This window comes from Convolutriloba macropyga, chromosome 5 (genome assembly GCF_964194025.1).
Source record: "Convolutriloba macropyga chromosome 5, txConMacr16.3, whole genome shotgun sequence".
NCBI classification, from domain to species: domain Eukaryota; kingdom Metazoa; phylum Xenacoelomorpha; order Acoela; family Convolutidae; genus Convolutriloba; species Convolutriloba macropyga.
The window spans coordinates 32,392,609-32,401,818 of NC_134472.1; positions in this window are offsets into that span (position 1 = coordinate 32,392,609).

The following is a 9,210-nucleotide window of genomic DNA, read 5'->3' on the forward strand; positions in this document are numbered from 1 at the left end:
GTGGTTACTCAAAGTACAATTTATTGTTTGAAGCTATTATGCAAGTAATAGTTTTTGATGTGTAGACTCATAACGCAAGTTATGGGTCGTCGCATTTAGTCGGTTTTTACTCTTATCTGATGTGTAAAACTGAATGTGGTTACTCAAAGTACAATTTATTGTTGGAAGCTATTATGCAAGTAATAGTTTCTGATGTGTAGACTCTAACGCAAGTTATGGGTCGTCGCATTCAGACTGTTTTTACTCTTATCGGATGTGTAAAACTGAATGTGGTTACTCAAAGTACAATTTATTGTTTGGAAGCTATTATGCAAGTAATAGTTTCTGATGTGTAGACTCATAACGCAAGTTATGGGTCGTCTCATATAAGCGGTCTTTACTCATATCTGATGTTTTCTTAGACAAAAATTGTTTTCGTCGGAGACTCTAATCTCCGGGATACAGAGCGCTTACTCATTCTAAATGAGCGAATTCGCATCTACAAGAAAGTTTTTTGTTATCTACTGACCGCTTTGTCTTTTGAGTTAGCTAATTTCTTTTTCTGTTTGCAGCCCGTCTTATAATTCTCAAGGTGGTAGAAGGTCATTTTATCTGAGGACCATGATAAATGAACTGATGAGATGTACTCATGTATTCATTATTTGTGGCGATAATGATGTACATTCATTGGGTGTCCAGTAAATTCGGGGCCATGTCTAATCTCTTTTGATACTACTTCCCCTTTGAACACTAATTTGAGACAGCATTTTTTAAAGGATTTTTTATTTAACAATTGCCTTGGGAGATAATTCAGCATTTCCGTTACCCTTTTAAACTTACTCAAAATTTCGATGGAACTCATTGGTAATTATTCTTCAGTAGGTTTTGAATTGGCAGGCATTTAGGCATTAAATAGTCTATCCTATATTAGCAGAATATATTTTGAAACACAATAGAATTCTTTGTTCCATTTAGCTTGCTGCCACAAACTTAGGGGAAATTCTCACTTCATCATAGTGCTCGCATTATCAACCGTAATGCAAACAGGAGTTGATTCTCTGTTTTTACACTTCATTCTTGCATGTGCTAGCCGCTGACCTAGTCAATTCGGGGCCATGCAAGGTTATTCTTCTGATCAACAATTCATGTGCTTTCCGCTCTCCTAGTCCATTTGAGGCCATGTCTAATCTGTTTTGATAATACTTCCACTTTAAACCCGAAATTGAGGCAGTCATTTTTAAAGAATTTTTAACATTTACTTTGAGAGATAAATCCGCACTTTGGTTATCCTTTTAAACTTGCTCGAAATTTTGATGTATTTCATTGGTAATTATACTTTAGTAGATTTTGAATTGGCAGGCAATTAGGCATTAAACAGTCTATCCTATATTAGCAAAATATATTTTGAATCACAATAGCATTTTGTTTCATTTAGCTTGCTGTCACAAACTTAGGGGAAATCTTACTTCATCAGAGTGCTCGCATTATCACCCCTAATGTAAAGAGGAGTTGATTCTTTGTTTTTACATTTCATTCTTGCATGTTCCAGCCGCTAACCTAGTCAATTCGGGGCAATGCAAGGTTATTCTTCAGATCAGTAATTCATGTGCTTGCCGCTCCCTTAGTCAATTCGGGGCCAGGTCTAATCTGTTTTGATACTACTTCCACTTTAAATCCGAATTTGAGGCAGTAATTTTTTAAGAATTTTTTATAACATTTGCCTTGGGAGATAAATCCGCATTTTGGTTATCCTTTTGAACTTGCTCGAAATTTTGATGTAAATCATTGGTAATTATACTTCAGTAAGTTTTCAATTGGCAGGCAATTAGGCATTAAAAAGTCTATCCTATATTAGCAGGATATATTTTGAATCAAAATAGAATTCTTTGTTCCATTTAGCTTGCTGCCACAAAATTAGGGGAAAATCTCACTTCATCAAAGTGCTCGCATTATCAACCGTAATGCAAACAGGAGTTGATTCTCTGTTTTTACACTTCAATCTTGCATGTGCCAGCCGCTGACCTAGTCAATTCGTCGCCACGCAAGGTTATTCTTCTGATCAGTATTTCATGTGCTTTCAATAGTCTATCCTATATTAGCAGGATATATTTTGAATCTCAATAGCATTCTTTTTTTCCATTTAGCTTGCTGCCAAAAAATCTCACTTAATCATATTGCTCGCATTATAACCCACAATGCAAACATGATTTGATTTAGGTAGCAATTTTTCTTAGTATTTTTGATTAGATATTTGCCATGGGAAATAATTCTGCGTTTCTGGCATGTTTTAAGAACTGCTCAATTTGTTCATGTAACCAACGGTAATCAATTTGATTGGGTTTCGAATTGGTAATACATAGTTTATCTGTTGAAAATTTTTTGAATCTAAATGGCAAGTTTTTTTAGCCATTTCGATTGCTGCCAGTCTAGGTAGATTGCCCTGATAGCCATAGTTTTAACATATTCACTCACGATGCTAATTTTTACTACGCGCACCCAGCGTACGCATTACGGTTACCTTTACTATTGGAGGTGATCATTGTTCCGACCCCACTTGTGGGGGAAGGAACTATATACTCAAATGGGTTTTTTTTTTGTTCAGTGAATTTTGGCCGATCGATATATTCGTCGTAGAGAAATGTGAGTGGTATCATTAAAAAGCTGGTCCAGCGTAGAATTCAAAAGTAAAAAGATTTTTTTGAATTTCGTTTTTTTCGAGGAGTTATCGAGGATTGAAGTTTTGTGTGAACAATGGGATCTTTAGCATGATTGTTCACTTTTAGTACAATTTTCTTCAAACTAAGATCTTTTTTACGAAAACATTAATTCAAATTTCTATAAAAAGAATAAATTTTGAGTTCGTAAAAGTTGAATGCAAGGCGATAGAAAGACTAGTTCTGGTCTCATAGGGAAGTTCACTATCAAAAAAAAATCGAACTCTAATTGAGAGCCCTTTTTTTAATAAAACTTTTCTCTTTTTTGCTTTTTTAAGTCACCTAGAGACAAGTCACATTTTATATCGACGTTCTATTAATGACAAAACTCCTTTATAGTCGAATGAAGCGCAATGAACAAAAAACGTCGTTTTCAAGGAATTGCTCATGTTTTTTTTTGGCTTCGATTCTGAGTTTTCGTAATTTTGAATGAAATTTTGAATTTCTTTTTGAAGTTTTACTATTTTTTTGGAGTCCTATGGTAGGGATTCATTGACTAACAGTGCAATATGTTCCATAATGAGCATTAAGTGAACATGTCTATTTCATTGAGGGGGCGGCTAATGGCTGTTAAGACTTAAAAAATAATTTTTCGAATTTTTTTTTGAATATTAAAGAATCATAATCTTATTATAGTGAATTGTAAGTCAGTCCAGGGGTGAGAGCACCCTCTTCCTTCCTACTGCAACCAAAATTAAACTGTTTAGCGGTTTTATCTTCTATCTATTGGTTATATGACTTCAATGACAAAAAATTTCAATTTTTTAAAATTTTTGGATTTTTACGTATTATTGGTTACTTTTGAAATCTTATCACATTATCCAAATATTGACAGTTCCCATTAGCTTAAAAACGATGTTCTGTGGATGACCAATAAAAATTTTAAACAAAAATTTATGGTTTAAATGGCTTCGACACGTTCTTCTTGCACTTTTCTACTGATTTTTTGGTTTTCTCCTGTTTTTTTTTGTTGTTTTAATAGTCATTATACTTACTGTGATCTCATAATGAATACCTATGCATGACAAACATAAATGTACTGCCACCGGGGCATCTTTGAGCGTTTTTATTGACTTCCGTTGAAAGCTATTGAATTTAATGTCTGTTAAAATAAAAATCATTTTTCGAAAATTTTATTTGAACAATAACAATTCCTAAATTTTTCTTGAACTGTTAGTGAGTTTCAGTATTGACTGGACCCACTTGCTTTTTACTGCGACTAAAAATATTCTGTTTAGCTGTTTTATCTTCTAGCTATTGGTTATATGACTTCAATGACAAAGATTTCAATTTTTTTAAATTTTTTTTTTGGATTTTTTGAATTATTGGTCACTTTTGAACTCTTTATCACATTATCCAAAGATTATTGTAATCCAATTGGCTTAGAGAGGACGTTCAGTGGATCACAGAGAAAGTTTTCAGAGAATAGCTAATGGTTTAATTGTCTTCGACACTTTCTTCTCGCATTTTTCTACTGAATTTTAGTTTTTGCTGTTTTTGTTATTGTTTTCTGTCATAAGACTTATTGTGATGTCTTTTTAACTATCTATGCATGACAGACATCATTTTCCTCCCTATGGGTTATACCTGAGCATCGTCATTGAGCTCCGATGAAAGATTGAGTTTACTGGCTGTTAAGGGTTTAAAAATAATTTTTCGAAACTTTTTTGAAATTCAACCATTCCTAATTTTTTTTCGTGAATACTCTTGGTCATTGTTGGTTCTAACAGAATCCATTTCCGTTCTACTATAGCCAAAATTAATCTGGTTAGCGGTTTTATCTTCTACCTATTAGTTTTAAAACATCAATGCCACGAGAATTCATATTTTTTTTGGGTACTTTATTTTGTTTTTCGATCCTTTTGAAATCTTATCACATCATCTTACTGCTGAGAGTCCCTATTGGTTTAGGGAAGAAGTTCAACGGATCATAAATAAAGTTTTCAGGGAAGAGCTTATGATTTGAGTTGCTTCGACATTTTCTTCAGGCACTTTTCTACTGAATTTGTGGTTTTTGCCTCTCTCTGTTGTTGTTTTCATAGTCATTAACTTGTTGTAAGGTCTTATTGATGAAATACGATTGGCAAAAAAACTTATTGTCCCCTCGAGGCATCATTTATTGTATATACTGGCTTCCGTTGAAGGCTAATGATTTTAATGGCGTTGATAATACGTGTTTTCCCGCAATTTTCGTGCGTCTAATGTATTTGTTTATATTTGTTGATTTTTTGAAATTATATTGATAAAAAAGGTTTTCCCATTGCTCCTGAAAAATTAATTTAAAATTGAAGAGTGTTTAGTGAAAAGTTCATTTTTTTAATGCCTTCGACCCTTTTGTCGCTCAATTTTTTTTCCTGAATTCGCTGTTTTTGTTCTTTAGGTAGCCGTAAATTGCTCACAGATCTCATAGGCTTGTAATTGAGGACTGAATGAATGATGTTGCTCGAAACATTCAGTATATAGCGAATAGGTTCCTTTCGTCAAATTTAACTTCTATTCATCAATCAGATGTCCCATCGAATTTCGTGTATTTCAAGAAATAACATATATATTGATATTATGTGCCACTGTTGTTTCGTTTTTCTGAACGTTTATTGAATGGCCATTTTTTGCGTTTCTTTTTCTCTTCCTTCAGAACAATCGCGTAATAACAGATCCCAATGGTTTTTAAATGTGGCCCAAGTAAACTTATTTAATCTTTCAGTATAAATCCTTCAACTGAAATAGCAGAAATAACAACTGAATTAAAAATACATATTCAGATGATAGGTATTGATTTTAATGGTAGCAAAGGTTTGTGTTTTCGCAAATCGTTTGTAATTTTTTGAGTTTCTCTTTAGTTTGTTTCTATGGCATAGTCTGACCACAGACGGGTGCTTTTGGTTTTGTAATGACTTTTTAGTAATTTATCAAGGATTTTTTATTAAAAACCAATGTTTTTTAAGATTTTTGAATTTTCTTGGTGCAAAAAATGTTGATTAATTTTTAAGTTTCGCCTCACTGTTCGTTCTTTTTGTCGGCTTGTTACCTAGTCTCGTTAAGAAAACTTTTCATCTGCTGTATAGTTAGTAAAAGGTAAACTTGTGTAGTTAAGGTTTTATCTGACTGCATTTTGACGTTGTTACCAGGTGCTTTTAAATTTAGATATTCATTTTTTGCCGCCAAAATTTTGTTGGTGCTATTTTTTTTCTAGTCTCTTCAATGTCAGGTCACGTTGGTGCTGTAATGAAGCATGGCATTAGTAATTCAATTAGTAGATAGAATGTGTAACGATTGTTTTAAACTCAAACATCTATTTTTGTTATCTCTTGATTTGGTTGACATTTTAGTCAAAAATGTAGATGAGCTCGGGTCGGAATATCATGTGCGAACGCACATTAACGAGCCGCCTTGTTCATTTTAAAATCAAATTGTAGAATAATTCCATACGGTACTGTTTTAAATTTAGCTTACTTTTTCGTTTTGTCTTCTGGCCTGATATTTTGAATTCATCTCTTTGCTGCCAAAGAAGTTTTCCTAAGACTTTGAATAATACTTCACTTGAGGTTAGCGGAATATTCGATTCACCTCAATGCCTTCAGATTTGCTTCGAAAACCTCAATTCTCTTTGCAGCTCCTTCTGTTGAATTACTTCCTAAAAATTGTTTTCAGATCTTACTATTGCTGTGACCCCAACCGCAAACCGTAAGGGTAAGTTTTGAAATCTGCTAAGTTCTTCCTACTGAAGTCTTACTCGTCCAAAAATAATTTTTTGACGCTCGATTCTTAATCAAAAGATTACCTATTGGGATTCATGAAATACGTTGCATGAAATTCAATTGGTTTCATAAGTATTATTGGATGCTGAATTTCTTTAAGAAATGAAGAGAGGTATCAGTTGTGGAGAAGTAGAAAAGATAACTTCTTACGTTAATTTGGTCGCTCTGTGGTCGACTAGAGTTTTTTGAATCCAATTTGCAGACTGAGAGTGAAATTGTCTACCAGTGCTTAAGTGTTATTCAAAATTGAAGTCAGTATATTGAAAACCAGGTTAGCATTTTGTCAAAAACTTTTACTGAAAACTTTGCTAAATTTTTCTTAGTTTTTTAGTCCTAGTATTTATATACGATCAAGCACCTCAACATGTTCTTACGGGCACCATTTTTATCTAGTTTTGCAGCCAAGTTTAGTACCTAAGCCAATGAGATCATCCAGCTTTCAGTTTAACGGTGTAGAAATGTGGCCTGAGTTTTATTGATTGGCAGCAAAAAATTTTTACAAAGTCACCGCAGTTAATTAAATGGCATGTCGTCATCCATCAGTTTAATTCGTTTTATAAGAACAAAAAGGACACAAAACTTTACCAGCCTGAGGCAGGGAGGTAAAAATAAAGCATAAAAGAGTTGATATTCTCTCTTATGATGATCCAACTGATTATTATGGGAAAATCGGTCGTTTTTTAACACGGAAGCATCCTCACTGATAATGAGCGAATTAGTCAGTGCTAGTTTCCGTATCGATCATCTTTGCACAACCGAGTCAAAGTCTCGGATATAGCGGAGTTTTATTTCGAAGGTTTCAACCTATATATATTGTTATTAACTTAATTTTTTGTTATTAACCTCAAATTATCATTTAAGTTTCTTGGTAATCAACACTATGTAAATCTTCCTGACAAATTTTAGCAACAATTATTAAGTATATCTTTCAAAAGTTTGGAATCTGGGATGTACAAGGTTATCTCCCTGTTTCAGCGGCTGTTGTCTAGTACTGTGGGCCCAGTCTATTTGCCTTCAGATGTGCAAAAGACGCGGCAAATTTCTTGTGAGCAAAAGAAAGGTATGCAAAGAAATCGAAAGAATCCCCGTAAAAGCTCTTAATGTTGAGGTGGAGCTATTTTGAGCCTGATTGATTGTTTGTACCTGATTGAATGACCAAGAGTTTTTTATTGATTTTTACTTATCTTTTGTTTGCTCCAGTAGCTAAAAATTTCTGTTTGCATTTGCGCAAATTACTGCTTCTTCTTTAGACTCTATTTTGATGCAGCGATTTTTGTTAAAAGTTAGAAACTATACTTTTACCTCGAAAACAGTTTTGCATTGCCGTTTCCCTTTGAATCTCGCATGGTATCTTCACTGAGTCACGGTCATAAATCTTTTTTCCATTAAGCTTGCTACCACAACTTTAGGTATGTTGCTCACATAATCATTGTGGGCACATCACTTTCCATAGCGCTTAGATGACTTTACTTTCGCTTTCCGTTCCCGCATGTGCTAGCCTCTCGCTCAATAAATTCGGGGCCATGCAAGGACATCCATTCAATCAGTTAGTTTTGTGCTTGCTGCTCACCTAGTCAATTCGGGGCCATATAGAATCTGGTTTGAAACTACTCGGCCTTCAATTTCTAAGTTTAGGCAGCGTTTTTTCTTAGTACCTGTGGTTAACTACTTATGTCGGGAAATAATTCTGCGTTTTTAGTTTTTTTTAGTCTTACTCAATTTGTTCATGTAAATCATTGATCATCAACTTTATTGGGTTTCAAATTGGTAAAACCTTACCCTAGAATAATAACTCACTGTGCTGTTTTTGAAATTAACTTTTTCTTCTCTTTTCGTCTTCTGACCCGATGTTTTGAATACAACTCTTTGATGCCTAATACATTTTCCTAAAAATTTGAATAATGCTTCACTTGAGGTTAACTGTGCCTCTTGAGGTTCACTTGAGGATACGCTTCAGTGCCTCCAGATCTTTCAAAAAGTTGAATTTTGTTGCGTTCGAAGTAAGCTGCAATTCCATTATAGTTTTCATTCAAGAGCTAATAATAGTAACAATAGGACAATAGGAACTATATCAATAATAACAGTAATAATTCGACTGTTTTCAATCTTTTTGGTTAACTCATATGTTCGATTATTTTTGCAGCTCCTGTTGAATTACTTCCTGAAAATTGTTTCAGATCTTACTGTTGTTGTGAGCCCAATCGCAAGCGAAACTCCAACCCGTTGCGGTAAGCATTTCATTATGCTAAGTTCTTCGTGATGAGTCTTTTACTTTTTCAAATTGACTTTCAACTGAATTCCTGAATAACGTTGAGTGAAAGTGAATTTGTTTAACCTTGAAATTTTCAAACAGTAAGGTTGTTAAATAAAGGTAATAAGGAGCATTTTGTAACTATTTTGTTCTCAGAGTGATGATTATCTGCGCTGCATTTGAGGGCTTCTTTGGAAAAAAGTTACATCTCGTTGTTGCTGATTGACAATCTCAGACTGCTGTGAACTTGTTCCAGGCTTGGCGGTTTGTAAGTAAGTCAAGCGATTTTTTGTTTTCCGGTAAATATTTCACTCGTACACGGAATCAACAAACATAATATCATCATTATTATTGGCATTTGACTACAGTTCTATAGCGCCTGAAAATACTTTCTTTAGGGTTTGAACGGAGGGCCTGGTATAACCCTTTAGTTTAATTAAGAGTAGTAGGTTTGTGAAGTTACTGTCCAGTCCAGTAGTTTTTCTCTAAAGATAGATTCTAGGAACAA